The sequence below is a fragment of the Cnephaeus nilssonii genome (assembly GCF_951640355.1).
Source record: "Cnephaeus nilssonii genome assembly, chromosome: 14".
NCBI lineage: Eukaryota > Metazoa > Chordata > Mammalia > Chiroptera > Vespertilionidae > Cnephaeus > Cnephaeus nilssonii.
In genome coordinates, this window is record NC_137085.1 from 7,976,603 (window position 1) to 7,991,357 (window position 14,755).

Sequence of the window (14,755 nt, forward strand, 5' to 3'; positions counted from 1 at the left end):
CTCTCTCTGTATAATTGTTCTCAATGCATTTTGTCCTCTGAATCTTTTCAGATTTCTGGTACCAGGCCTCACATGCATGTTGCCTTCCAAATCCACCCCCAAACCCAGTATCTCTAGCTTGGTCAGATCAGTGCTTAGGCTCTCTTCTGTGGCTGCCTTCTCTCTATTACAGCCTAGAGGCCCAGTGAACGAATTCGTGCACAGGTGGGGTTCTTTGGGGTGGCCTGTGAAGATCAGGCCCCAGCTCGGACCCCCAGCCTCGTAGCCCCAGCTTGCTCCCGCAGCCCCACTTGCACCCGTCTTGGCCTGGCGCTGCCCGCTGCTCACCTGCTCCACCACCCCGCCGCGGTCCTGCTCTCCGTCCTGCTCTCAAGGCCCATCTGGGTTGGCAGTGTCTCCACTGCTGCCTGCTGCCAGTGCCGCATCACTGACACCTGCCTTGTTCTGTGCTTCCCCCTGGTGGTCAGCACACATCATAGCGAGCAGTTGAACTCCTGATCTCCCGGTCGAATGACTACCCCAGGGGACAATTTGCATATTAGGCTTTTATTATATAGGATTATGGGGGAATGGGTGGTGGCAAAGATACTTGAGCCTTTTCTGGTTGCCTCTAAAAATCTTGGGAGGATGGTGTGTGTATGTGTGTGTGTGTGTGTGTGTGTGTGTGTCTGCCTGCCTGCCTGCCTGATTGTGTCACACATCTATATCATCTTCATCAAAGTCTTAAATAAATCCTGAATCTTACAATTGAATTTGATGAATTTGATTAGAAATTAAGTGTATGGAGAGTGAAGTTAAACTTATTCCTTTAGAAATCTGAAGAATTGTCATGCGTTCCTCAGTGGCTGACTTCTATACTGATCCTGCACAGGGTTATAGTGAAGAGACCTAAATGAATCTTACGCTAATTTGAAAGGCATTCACAGTTTGTAACAAGGCTGGTTTCAGAACGGAATCTGGTTATCTACAAATTATGAGTTAAAGCATAAATCACATTTGTTAAAATTAAAGAGCCTTCTAGTAATTTTTAAAGTTTATATTGAGTTAGAGCAGTGGTCGGCAAACTCATTAGTCAACAGAGCCAAATATCAACAGTACAATGATTGAAATTTTTTTTGAGAGCCAAATTTTTTAAACTTCTAACGCCACTTCTTCAAAATAGACTCGCCCAGGCCGTGGTATTTTGTGGAAGAGCCATACTCAAGGGGCCAAAGAGCTGCACGTGGCTCGCGAGCCGCAGTTTGCCGACCACGGAGTTAGAGTAAACACTAATGTTTGAAGATCATTACTCTGTTCTTTGTGCTTACCACTGGTGGTTCAGAGAAGTTGCAATTTGCTAAGACACAGTTTTTTAAAATATACTTTATTGATTTTTTACAGAGAGGAAGGGAGAGGGATGAGAGAGAAACATCAATCAACTGCCTCTTGCACACCCCCTACTGGGGATGTGCCTGCAACCAAGGTATTGAACCTGGGACCCTTCAGTCCACAGGCCGACGCTCTATCCACTGAGCCAAACCGGTCAGGGCCCAAGACACAGTTTTTATAATGCTCTTTAATAACAAAGTGAATAAGCCAGCTGCTGTTTCCCTCAACTATACCAATTGCATACCTCCTCAAACCCTGGTTAGTAATTAAAAGCCTTGAGATGACCTTGAATCTAACTGACCTACAAAAGCTGTCTTGAGTTAAATTTATAGCTTTTGTTGATTTCAAAAGAGGTTAGGTAGAATTGCATTCTATTTGATAAAACATTAAGACTAGCCTTGGATGTACAGTGAAGATCAGAAATAATTAAAGAGGCATTATTAAGTGCAAAAGAGACATCTGAAATGGACTTAAAAAATTAAATTTGTCAACTCTTCATTTTTCAGTGTGTCAGTTTGCAATATTCAGATTTGCTGAAAAGATCTCTTTCCCCATCATAACATCAAAGCGATTTTTGAATCCAATGAGGAATCACAACATATGTTGAATGCTTTTTATAAATACCAGTTTAATTGGTTATTAAAATATTTTACAGGAATTGTAACTTTGCTAGTAAAAACAGGCAGTGTGAAAGTAAAAATGTTAATATTTTTAAAATGCTTTATATATGGATTGTGTCATAAGATCTGTAAATAAAGGGCAGAATGTATTTTCAGTTGTTTAGAGAGCCTTGGGCTCTACTATCTGATTGGCATAATGAAACATAATTGTTGCTGTAAGAAAACTCAGGTTTTATGTGTCAGTGGGTGAGCTATGACGCCTCTCGTCTCCTAGTATCATCATAAATGTGATGAATCCCTGAAGAGTCCAGTTGTAAGGCACATAGTTTGAGCAAGCTACTAATGTCTTATATAGATGTGGTACATTTCAGAATTATGTTAGTTTTTACATTTATTTAATGAGACTAGCCTAGACTTTCTTTTGAATTGCCAGTTTGAGTCTGTAAAGATGATAATCGGGATTCTCAAGAATTTTAGTTTTGCAAAATTGATCTGAAATCATATGTATAAGTAAGGTTTTTCCAGGCTAAATGAAATTATCCCAGTTTAGTCTGGCAACAGTGCCACACAACTTTTGAATAGCAATACTCTAGAGTAAGTGATATTGTATTATGCTAGACAAAACTTCATTGGTGGAGGTGGTAATTAAAAATTATCTCGGGGCACCCTGGCCCTTGTGGCTTAGTTGGTTGGAGCATTGTCCCTTGCACCAAAAGCTTGTCAGAAGATTCCCTGTCAGGGCACTAAGTTGTGGAATTGATCCCTGGTGGGGGTACTTAAGTGAGGCAACCTATGGATGTGTCTCTCACAGATGTTTCTCCTTCCCTCTCTCTCCCCTCTTTCCCCTCTCCTCTTCTTCTCCTTCTTCCTTCCTCTCTTCCCTCTCTCTAAAATCAGTAAAACATACCAGTGAGGATTAAAAAAATAAAATTATTTAGGCAAGGCCCTGGCTGGGTAGCTCAATTGGCTGTACCTTTAAGGCCCACGAAATTGTTTGGTCTGGCCCTGCCAAAGCATTAGGTGTGAATTAGTTAAATGTTTGACCAAATATAGCAGGCTAATTTTTAAGTTGATAATTTTGTATGGCTTGCAATTGATGTTATAAATATCCAAATGGCCCTTGGCAGAAAAACGGTTCCCCACCCCTGGGTTAGAGCTTCCCCTACCCCTTCCCCTAACCGCCTCCCCCCCCCACTCCTACACCAAGATTGTGGGTTCAATTTCAGGTCAGTCAGAATCAACCAATGAATGCATAAATAAGTGGAATAACAAATTGATGTCTCCTCTCTTTCGCTCTCTCTCCCTCTCCCCCCCCCCCCCCGCCCCAGATTACCAAGCAGAGATTACTGGAGAATGAAATTCTGTGTGAAGAACCTAGAGTGTAGCTGTGCACTTTTTATGAAAGTTATTTAACATTTCTTAATTTTCTTGTCTGTAAGGTTAATACCACCTGGTTTATAGGTAAACAAGCCAGTTGACCAAAATCCAAGTAATTGAAACTAGTTTGCCATGTGTTCAGTTTACGAAATATTCAATTCAACCATTTTTTTTCCCATTTCCTTCTCCATCTTTTCCTGTACCTCATCCCTTCCCCATCTCACCTGCAGCTCAGACCAGGTTGTATATTTCTGCAAGTAGAACTCGTCTCTCTACCCTGGCTCTTCCATCTGCAGCAGCAGAGAACTGGGGTAGAAATAAATTTAACATTCTTGAAAATGCTGCTATCCTGTCCGTTTTAATTTGGCAGAAATCTTTAAAAGCTAATTAAACTGCCTCATCAATACAGATTATTAATAGTTAAAACAAAATTTTGGTAAATTTAGAGAATTGGCTATTTGGACATTTGACCGTTTGGTGAGTTGACTTGGAACTGCTTCACAGTTATATTTGGATAAATTAGGCAATCTATGTAAAATAAAGTGCCTATTACTATACAATGGTTGGATTTACTAAAGTTCCTTTTTTCTAAGTACTCCTACTCAGGGAACTTGAGAACTTCCACCCCCACCCCCGCAAGAATTTTCTCACCTGTGGGCTCTGGTTGGACAATAGCAAATGATGAAGTGATAAAGGATGGTTTATGGGCCACCTAGTGACTTCCCTCCCATTGTCAAATTTGTCCAAATGGAATACCTTCTTTTAGCTTGGACATCTGTTATAAAATGGCCCTGCCTTTCTTGTTACCCCATGGGATCTGACTTCTCGGTGCTTTAAGATATGTTCCACTTTTCTGAAGCACTTTATTCCCAGTTACTTGTAACTAGAATTATGAGCCTCAGGAGAGTAAACTGTAGCTTTATCAGGGTAAAAAGCAAGGCCAGGTCCCTAGAGATTCTTGGTGGGAAGTATCACAACCAGAACAAATGCTCCTGTCTCTAATACACGAAGCCTGGCTTCCCCACCGCTACCTCTTTGGAGGTCTCTATAAGGCCTTTCTAGTTATATCCTTAAAAAGGGAAGTGAACAAAAGGCTGTTGAGTGCTCAGTGTGAGCCAGGCACTGTACTAAACTAAAGTAATCCTTTCTACAACTTTTCTTTGCTATGTGGTGATATTCCCATATTACAGATGAGTTAACTGTGGCTTAGAGTTGAAAATTACTTAAAACTATTCCACCAAACCAGTGTTTTTTTCTTTTTAATTTTTAAAATATATTTTATTGATTTTTTACAGAGAGGAAGGGAGAGGGATAGAGAGTTAGAAACATCGATCAGCTGCCTACTGCACACCCCCTACTGGGGATGTGCCCGCAACCAAGGTACATGCCCTTGACCGGAATCGAACCCGGGACTTTTCAGTCCGCAGGCTGATGCTCTATCCACTGAGCCAAACCGGTTTTGGCTAATTTTTAATTTTTTAAAAAAATATATTTTTATTGATTTTTACAGAGGAAGGGAGAGGGATAGAGAGTTAGAAACATTGATCAGATGCCTCCCGCACACTCCCCATTGGGTATGTGCCCGCAACCAAGGTACATGCCCTTGACCGGAATCGAACCTGGGACCCTTGAGTCCATAGGCTGACACTCCATCCACTGAGCCAAACTGGTTAGGGCTCTTTTTAATTTTTAAAATGTTTTATTGATTTTTAGAGAAAGAGGAAGGGGAAGGGAGAGTGAGAGTGAGAGAGAGTATGTGAAAGAAACACTGATGTGAAAGAGAAACATTGATCGGCTGCCTCCCAGACTCACCCCTACGGGATCAGGAATTGAACCTGAAACTTGGGTATGTGCCCTGACCTGGAATCAGACCAGGGATCTTTCGGTGCATGAGACAACGCTCAACCAACTGAACCACACTGGCTAGGGCCAAACCCTAGCCAGTGTTTTTCAGACTTTAGTCTTCCCTGTATCATCATCATGATTTTTTGTCATTTCCTAATATATTGTTCATTTAATATTTTAAATATTGAATAGTTAGTTAATACTTTGCTACCCAAAATTTATTTTAAAATGAAATTTTGTGATTATACTAAATGAAAAAAATATTTGCCGTAAATAGAAGACAACAGTAAAAATAAATTTCAAAAAACAATATTGTGTTAAATTCTAGCTAAGATGTCTCTCTGATAAGGCTTTTTTTTTTTTAAAGGAAGGGTGATTAACAATCATTAGAGAGGTAATGGACAAACTAGCACCAAACTGAGATTTTTCTTCTGATGTAATCTATCTAATAATAGAGTAATATGCAAATGAGCCATCACTCCGCGACAAAATGGCGGCGCCCATGGCCACAAGATGGCGGCGCCCAGTCCTCTTAGCTCCGAGCCCCAGCACGCCATCCCGGGCAAAGTGGCCGCAGGCTGGGGGGCCGGGGGTCTCAGGCCAGCAGACAGCGCCCCGCCCCCGAGCCCCGGCACAAAGTGCGCGATCCGGGGCAAAACAGCCACGGGCTGGGGGGCTGGGGGTCTCAGGCCGGCTGACAGCGCCCCGCCCCCGAGGCCCGGTGCACGATCCGGGGCAAAACGGCTGTGGGCTCCGGGCCGGGGGTCTCAGGCCAGCCGACAGCGCCCCGCCCCCAAGGCAAAGCGGCCGCGGGCTCAGGGCCTCAGGCCCGCTGACAGCGCCCCACCACGAGCCCCGGCACAAAGTGCGAGATCCAGGGCAAAACGGCCATGGGCTGGGGGGCTGGGGGTCTCAGGCCGGCCGACAGCGCCCTGCCCCCGAGGCCCAGTGCACGATCCGATCGGGGCAAAGCGGCCGTGGGCTTGGGGCTCGGGGCCTCAGGCCGGCCGATAGCGCCCCGCCCCCGAGGCCCAGTGCACGATCCGATCGGGGCAAAGCAGCCGTGGGCTCGGGGCTCGGGGCCTCAGGCCGGCCGATAGCGCCCCGCCCCCGAGGCCCAGTGCATGATCCGATCGGGGCAAAGCAGCCGTGGGCTCGGGGCTTGAGGTCTCAGGCCGGCCGATAGCGCCCCGCCCCCGAGGCCCAGTGCACGATCCGATCGGGGCAAAGCAGCCGTGGGCTCGGGGCTTGAGGTCTCAGGCCGGCCGACAGCGCCCCGCCCCCGAGGCCCGGTGCACCATCCGGGGCAAAACGGCCGTGGGCTCGGGGCCGGGGGTCTCAGGCCAGCCGACAGCGCCCCGCCCCCGAGGCAAAGCGGCCGCGGGCTCGGGGCCTCAGGCCAGCCGACAGCGCCCCGCCACGAGGCCCGGCGCAAAGTGCACGATCCGGGGCAAAACGGCCACGGGCTCGGGGCTGGAGGTCTCAGGCCGGCCGATAGCGCCCCGCCCCCGAGGCCCGGTGCACGATCCGGGGCAAAACGGCCGTGGGCTCGGGGCTTGAGGTCTCAGGCCGGCCGACAGCGCCCCGCCCCCGAGGCCCAGTGCATGATCCGATCGGGGCAAAGCGGCCGTGGGCTCGGGGCTCGGGGCCTCAGGCCAGCCGACAGCACCCCACCCCGAGCCCCGGCACAAAGTGCGAGATCCGGGGCAAAATGGCCATGGGCTGGGGGGCTGGGGGTCTCAGGCCGGCCGACAGCGCCCCGCCCCCGAGGCCCGGTGCCCGATCGGGGCAAAGTGGCCTAGGGCTTGGGGGCCAGGGGTCTCAGGCCAGCAGGGCAGTGCAACCCCAATGCGCGATCTTCAGGCCAGGGAAGGCAACCTGGGCTGGAGCCGCGCACCCCCACTGGGCTACCCCCACCGGGCTATCCCCAGCCAGACTGAGATGGAAGCCTGGGCAGGGGTCTCAGCCTGGCTGGGCTGAGATGGCATTCTGGGCTGGGGTCTCAGCCTGGCCAGGGCCCGAACCCCTTCCAGCGGTGGCAGCCTGGGGTCTCAACCATTGAGTCACACCAGCCAGGCAGATATGAAGGAATCTTAAATGTTTCTTTTTTTATAATATATATTTTATTGTTTTTTTACAGAGAGGAAGGGAAAGGGATAGAGAGCTAGAAACATCTATGAGAGAGAAACATTGATCAGCTGCCTCCTGCACACTCCCCACTGGGTATGTGCCCCCAACCAAGGTACATGCCCTTGACCGGAATCGAACCTGGGACCCTTGATTCTGCAGGCCAATGCTCCATCCACTGAGCCAAACCAGTTAGGATTGTCCAATATGCTAAAGGAAAAAACCCTATCTAATAAAGAGGGGATATGCAAGGGAGGGCACTTGGGGGTGACCAGGGTGTCAGGGGAGGGCAGTTAGGCGTCAATCAGGCTGGCAGGGGAGTGGTTAGGGGGTGATCAGGCTGGCAGGCAGAGCAGTTAGGGGCAATCAGGAAGGCAGGCAGGCGAGTAGTTGGGAACCAGCAGTCCTAGATTGTGAAAGAAATGTCCGACTGCCTGTTTAGGCCCGATCCATTGGATAGGGCCTAAACAGGCAGTCAGACATCCCCCAAGGGGTCCCAGATTGGAGAGGGTGCAGGTTGGGCTGAGAGACACCCCGCTCCCTGTGCACGAATTTCGTGCACCGGGCCTCTAGTTAGGATTATAAGAGAACTGAAAAGATAATGACTTTGGAATGTTTTAAAATGCTTTACTCTGTGTACTACTTAAAATCTTCTCATGGTCTTTTGCTTTAGGAAACTCTTACAGAGGTAATGGTGTGTCCACATGAGTAAACTGAGGGGAGGAAATTTGTTCGAAGTTGAATCACTAGTTTCACAGACCATACTGTCTAGGTTCCCCTTCTCCTCCCTTTTTCTTCTCTATTCCTATTCCTCCTTTTTATCATTCCTTTTGCCTCCCTCTCTCCCTACCTTTCCTCTCTTCTCCCTTATCCTCTAAGAATTCAACTGACCTCAAGGTGGTATAAAAAAGGAGATTTTTAGATGCATTTTTCTGATGTCTTTTTTCCCATTTAACTATAGTGGCATAGGATTTCATCCTAAAGAACTCAGGACTTTCTCCAAACATGACAGTTCTTGAATTGGGTATGAAACATACAGTAATTTTGTAGGTATTTGTTTGCCTACATCAAGTATTTATTGAAATACCTTTAAAGACATTATAAACCTTTCTTTGATTTCTAATTAATGTTGGAAAAGCAAGTTTGAAAAAGGATATTGCCAGCAGTTTTTGAAACAGATGTTATCTCCAGTGCAATAAAAGGCAATTCTTTTATTTTATTGTCTTGTGTAATTTACATTTATATGTATAAAAGGCTAATATGCTAAGTGTCCCTCTGACCGTCCAACCGGTCGCTATGATGAGCACTGACCACCAGGGGTAAATGCTCAATTCTGGAGCTGCCATGACGCACACTGGCCATTTACAAAGAAACAGCACCACGGACCTGGTGCCGACAAAGCAACACCTAGCTTCCCCCAAGTAGGACACAGGTCCTGCCACCACCCTGGAGCGACAGCCCACCAAATTGCAGCCAACGCTGCTGAAACCTCATAGCGCAAAATGTGGCCCCCAGCCCAGCCCTGAAATGGTCGCCAGGTAATGACATCATATAGCAATGCCAAGCTTCCTCTCCCTAGCGACTAGCCTCCTTGGAGTTTCTTCAGCCCAGGAACACGACTTGCTTTATAGCCAAGTGCAAACATTTTACACTTTAACCAAATGTCTGTGAAGCATTTTCCCGTGCCTCATCTCGTTTGATCCTCACAGAAGTCCTGGAGTAGGTAGATAGGAAACTCGGTAGAATCCTATTTTCTTTTCATTAGCCGGAAAACGGAGATTTAGACAGTTTAGAAACTTGACCTGACTGAAAAGAAGTAAGAAATGGTGGACCTTGAAAATAACTTCAGGTTTTCTCACTGTGCAGAATATAGTCAAACACTGCTGCAGTTAAATATTTTACCCTTTGTTCTCCCTTTGTGATCTACAGTAATAATCTGCTTTGTGTTGATATTTACTGCTGTGTTGCTGACAATTACCTGAAAGAGAAGTTGCTTTATTGGGCTGGAAAAAGTTTAGCTACATCAGGAAGTAGGTCTAATTAAGCAAGTTTATTCTATGTATATACTAGTAAAAGGCTAAGTTGACTTGCGCAGGTGCGATACATATAAAGCTCTCGCTGGAGCTAATCACACGTGTGTGTTTCAATCTGTCATTGTCGATCGTGAACTTGGTTGGCACTTCTATTATAGAGAAAGGGCAAATAGTGATATTAAAATATTTCTTGTAATTAATTTCCTTTCAATGTGCATGAATCCATGCATCGACCTCTAGTTTATAATAGTTATACATTTAATTAACATTTTTTTGCATTATGTTTCATTGGAGATAATAGCAGTCTAGACTATAGTTTGAATTTTTAAAATCCTATTATTTAAAAAGATTATTTACATTTTAATTTGAGTTTAAAAAAATATATTTTATTGATTTTTTACACAGAGGAAGGGAGAGGGATAGAGAGTTAGAAACATCGATGAGAGAGAAACATCGATCAGCCGCCTCCTGCACACTCCCTACTGGGGATGTGCCCACAACCAAGGTACATGCCCTTGACTGGAATCGAACCTGGGACCCTGCAGTCCACACGCTGATGCTCTATCCACTGAGCCAAACTGGTTAGGGCTTAATTTGATTTTTAATCTTTAAAGCTTTCTGAATAAGAAAAAACATTTGCAACTGTCATTTTTTCTTATTTAATTTTGTATTGTGACAGTTGTTTCTTAAAAATACATAGAAATTCTGTAGTTCTGTTGTTTAATAGGTTTGTTCTACTAGTTACTACACAAGAAAAAGATTCCATTCTGAATTATTTTAAATGGCATCTATACAATTCTCTATAGAAACATTTTGCACTTGGAAAGAAATTATGAGGAATTTTCTTAGAAATCAGTTATGATAATATGCAGTTGTAAAGATGAACGAGTTCTTATTCAGGGTTTTCTTTGTGAATTGATTATTGTACTTCGTATACTAGGTATATCTTTGAATATTTACTGTGGGTTCTTCTTCTTTTTTTTTTTAATGTATTAATTGTAGAAAGAAAGAAAGGGAGAAAGGAGAAACATTGGTTTGTTGTACCACTTATTTATGCACTCATTGGTTGATTCTTGTATGTGCCCTGACTGGAGATCGAACCTGCAACCTTGGAATATGGGGACGAACCTCTAACTGAGCTTACTGTAGATTCTTGATAAATCATGTTATGAAATTTATTCCTGATCGATTTCTAATACTAGGGGCCAGACTGGTGTGGTGTGTGACATGCCAGTGGGTTAACTGATATTTTAATAAAATTTTTCTAATACTTGGCATAAACCAAAATATATAATTCACTGCTTTGAATTATGACACTTTGAACCTCAGGTTTCAACCCAGAGTTTAGCCAAAGGTAAGCTTTATCAACATGCCTACGTTTGAAGTAAGAGACTTCAAACGCAGAGTTTGAAATTTTATTAGCAGTTCATATTACTTAGACTTTTACTACTTAAATCACAAACAAAAACTTAATTTCTTTCTTGCTTAGAGCATACGTTTATGTTCTTCCTGTTAAAAAGAAAAGTTTTTGATTCCGACTGATTTTTTAGCTGGAATTGTGATTTAGCAACTATTCGTATGCAAAATTAGGCTAATACTTTGTGACCATTGTCTTCCTCTGAAAATTTTGTACTTAAGGATTTGGCTTTTCTTTTTCTTAAAGTGAAATTTATTGTGTACTGACTGTGTGCTATTATATGCAGCAGTCTTATAAGGAGAGTTACATTATTACTGTCATTTTGCAGATGAAGAGAACTGAGTGACTTGGCTCAGTAAATGGGAGAGATGGGATTCAAATCTAGTTCTCTCTGGATTCTAGGGCTCACACTCTTGGAATCTCAGCACAAGTTTCTGGTAGAGGAGGATCCTAACTTCATTTGTACTTTAAAGAGTCTAGCATTTAGAAGACATTGCTTTAATGGCAGATGCAAAAATTAAAACCAAACTTCAGAAAAATGTCTTCTCCATTTTTAGGCATGGGGACAGGTGTGCTCTTTGAAAATTGCTTGTAACATTTTTTTTTCCTTAACTGGTCATGATTTTTCTTAACTGGTCATGATTTAAAAAAAAAAAAAAGATACTTTATGGCCCATCCGGTGTGGCCTAGTGGTTGAGCCTTGACCTATGAACCAGGGGTTACGGTTCAGTTCCTGGTCATGGCATATGTCTGGGTTGCAGGCTTGATGCCAGTGTGGGGAGTGCAGGAGGCAGCCGATCAGTTATACTCTCTCATCATTGATGTTTCTCTCTCTCTCACTCTCCCTTCCTCTCTGGAAAAAAAAAAAAGAAATTAAAAAGATACTTTATGTGTTTCCAAGGGAAAGAACAAAGCCCAAAAGCCAATTTGTGCTGTTGGAGACGATGTTCTGGGGTTTAGGACAGAACCTTACCAATCAGGGGGCAGTGTTGGCTCTGGGCTTGTGACACAGAAGCTGATTCTTTTTTTGTGGAATGGGAAGAAATTTTAATAGTGCCTTTTAGGAAGTAAAGCAAAATGCCACTAGGCTACTTAAATACTATTTGGAACAAAATTAAAAGTGAATAACTTTAACTAAAAACATGAAAAGCATAATATGGCAGGGACTGTAAGTAACCAATTTCCAGGTCAGCTTGTATTTAATCAGCCTTGTTTACCTTACAAGTGTGCTCTTCTCATTTAGCATTGTTAACTAATACTTGCTTCTGAAAATTATGGTCTCTGACTTATTCAGGAATGTGAGGTGTATTCAGACAGAATTTCTAAAAGTCAAATCAGAACAGCTGTCTGCCAAATAATGGTTTCTTACTTTGGAAGGCTGATAACTCTCCGTATTTCACTTAGTTGTGAGATGTAGGGAAGTAAGAATGCTACTCTATTATTATTTTTGTGCTAATGTTAATTGAAGAAGAACTTTACCTCTACTCTGATAGAATTTATAACAGGTATTAAAAACTATAAGGAAGCATGTATTATACAAATAGATTATAAATTTTAGTGGGGCAGGGTAAACTAGTATCTGTAGCTATTAAACATGCCCCGATCATTTATTTTATTGGTCCAGTGATCTGAGATATGAATAGTTGACCCAGAGGTCAATTTTCACATGAATGCTGTAGCTTCATCAAGAAGCCAACTCTGAATAATAGCACTGAGTGATGACTTAATAAAGTCATCACTGTTCCCTGTGCTTGTTAGAGTGGAATAGCTTCTCTAGAGCGGCTACAAAGTGGTCTACATTTTTTAATCAAGAATTCTGTTTTCTAAGTAAACTTATACTCGTGGTTTGGAGGGTGAAGATCAGAATGACTTCACCAACTATGATGATAATAATGGCTAACCCTTATTGAACATTTACTGTGTGCCAGGTACTCTCTTGAGTGCTTTAAATTTTTAAAATTTCATTTAATCCTCTCAACAGTCCTGTGATGTGTATGTATAATTTGTTATTCCCATTTTTAGATTAGGAAAATGCCAAAGCCTTTAGGACCATGATTAGTATTTTAGGCACAGAGAGATGCTGCAGACGTTCCCTTTACACAATTTCTCCTTTCTGTAAAATGAGTGTTGGGGTAGAATGAAAAGAGATTAGGGGTGCTCTAAAAGGTTTCTTCTAGTTTAAAAAAATCTAAGAATCTTAAGGGTTCCTCAAGTATTAATATTATGATTTGTACCCCTAGGACACACAATTACCAACTTTTGATAAACTCATAGACTTTCGAGCTGAAAAGAATTCTAAAAAAATTGGCCAGACTTTCTCCTTTTACTGAAGAGAAAATGGAGCACAGTAGATCATACAGCATTACACAAATGGCTTATTAGTATAGTGGTCTCTTAATATCCACGGGGGATTGGTTCCAGGATCCCCTTTGGATACCAAAATCTGTGGCTGTTAAAGTTCCTTGTATGAAATGGCATAGTATTTGCCAGAATTGGAGGTTTGACTGTAGTAGAACAAAGCTAATGTTTGGCGACTTGCCACCCTAGTATATTAATTTATTGATGTCTCAATATTAGGAAATTGCTTTAACATCATAGTTGTCATAGACATTTTTATCTCTGTATAATGAGTTAAAATTTGGAAATAGGATTTTACGTATTACTCTTTTCAAGTTTCAGGAGATGTCAGGGAAATAAATATTGCAAAAAGTAGCTTTTCAAATATTGAATTTGTTTACTTTTGTAATTAAGGCCATGCATGTCATGCTAACGTATTGAATATGAGCTAACAGGAGGAGGTTTGTAAATGGACTCATCTAAAGTGTGGTATTCGTAGACTCTGAGGCCCTGTTGTTGGGAGAGTGTCAGGGTTAACTTCAAATTCTCATCTCTCTGGCTGTTGCAAAAGCATGTGTTGTGCGAATGTGGGATTTCATTAGCCAAACAGCTCTAAATAGAAGTTACCTTATTTTGAGTTTTGTGTTTTCTTTTCTGTGTAATAGAATATAATACCATATATAATGGTAGCTACTTTCAGTAAGATTTATATAAAATGTCAAACTAATGCCTGGCATATAGTAAAGATTTTATAAATGGCAGCTGATAGATTATTTTATACATTTTCTTGTATGTGTGCATTTTGAAATTTCTTTAACCTCCAGGCTGAATAAAGAATTATGAACAACCCCTTTTGTTACTCCAGAGAACCAGAAATTGTAAATGAAAAGTGTCAGAGGCATCAGTACATGCAGTTTTCTGAGAAATGCCTCTACTCTATTTCCATAGAAACACTATTGACCTCTGACTCATCAAACCAAACTGCCTTCCTAAACAGTTTTCACCTTCTGATTCTGTAGTCACAGCCTTGAAGCTAGTACTGTTTTTGTTTTTTAAAAATGTCTTAAAATTGAAATATCATAATGTTAGGTTGACTTTTCTGCCTTCAGTCTGTTTTCAAGGCTATAATTACAAAGCTAGAAGCCTGAAAACTGTGTGAAAGGTGATGTAGATTGATCATATGGAAGTTATTAATGTTTCCATAGAAATGAGACACTTCTTGTAAGTGGCATTTAAGCTGAGCAGATATGTGGGCACAATAGGTTATATAATTGAGAATCCTTGGCTTCCCCTCCCTTCACTCCTTTTATAAGATTTTATGTCAAGAAAATAACATTAGGAAAAGGGCATTGTTTTTGTTGCACTTTTAAAAATGTGATCTTAACATTTGTAGGTGGGGAAAGGGAAATAAGACTTGAAGCTTTGCCAGCCAGCTTTTGCTGTATGGACTTGTGGTTCTATCTCCCTGCATTGAAAAGTATTTTCTGTTATTCCTGAGCTATGGTTTGTCATGTTGCCTGTGAGAAGCAAAAGCTAATGGCCCAATTGGCACCCTATACACTGGATAGAAAGGAAAGAGGCAGATGTGAATTTAATGCTCCGCCAATGGAAGAAAAAGTGTTTCTGTGTCT

The 14,755-nt window shown here is 42.6% G+C and overlaps 1 protein-coding gene across 4 annotated transcripts in view; it reads left to right on the forward strand.

The window, feature by feature from the left end:
• NR6A1 (nuclear receptor subfamily 6 group A member 1) overlaps positions 1–14,755 on the forward strand; it is a 177,128-nt gene that overhangs the window by 13,372 nt on the left and 149,001 nt on the right. The gene's annotated exons all lie outside the window — the stretch shown is intronic.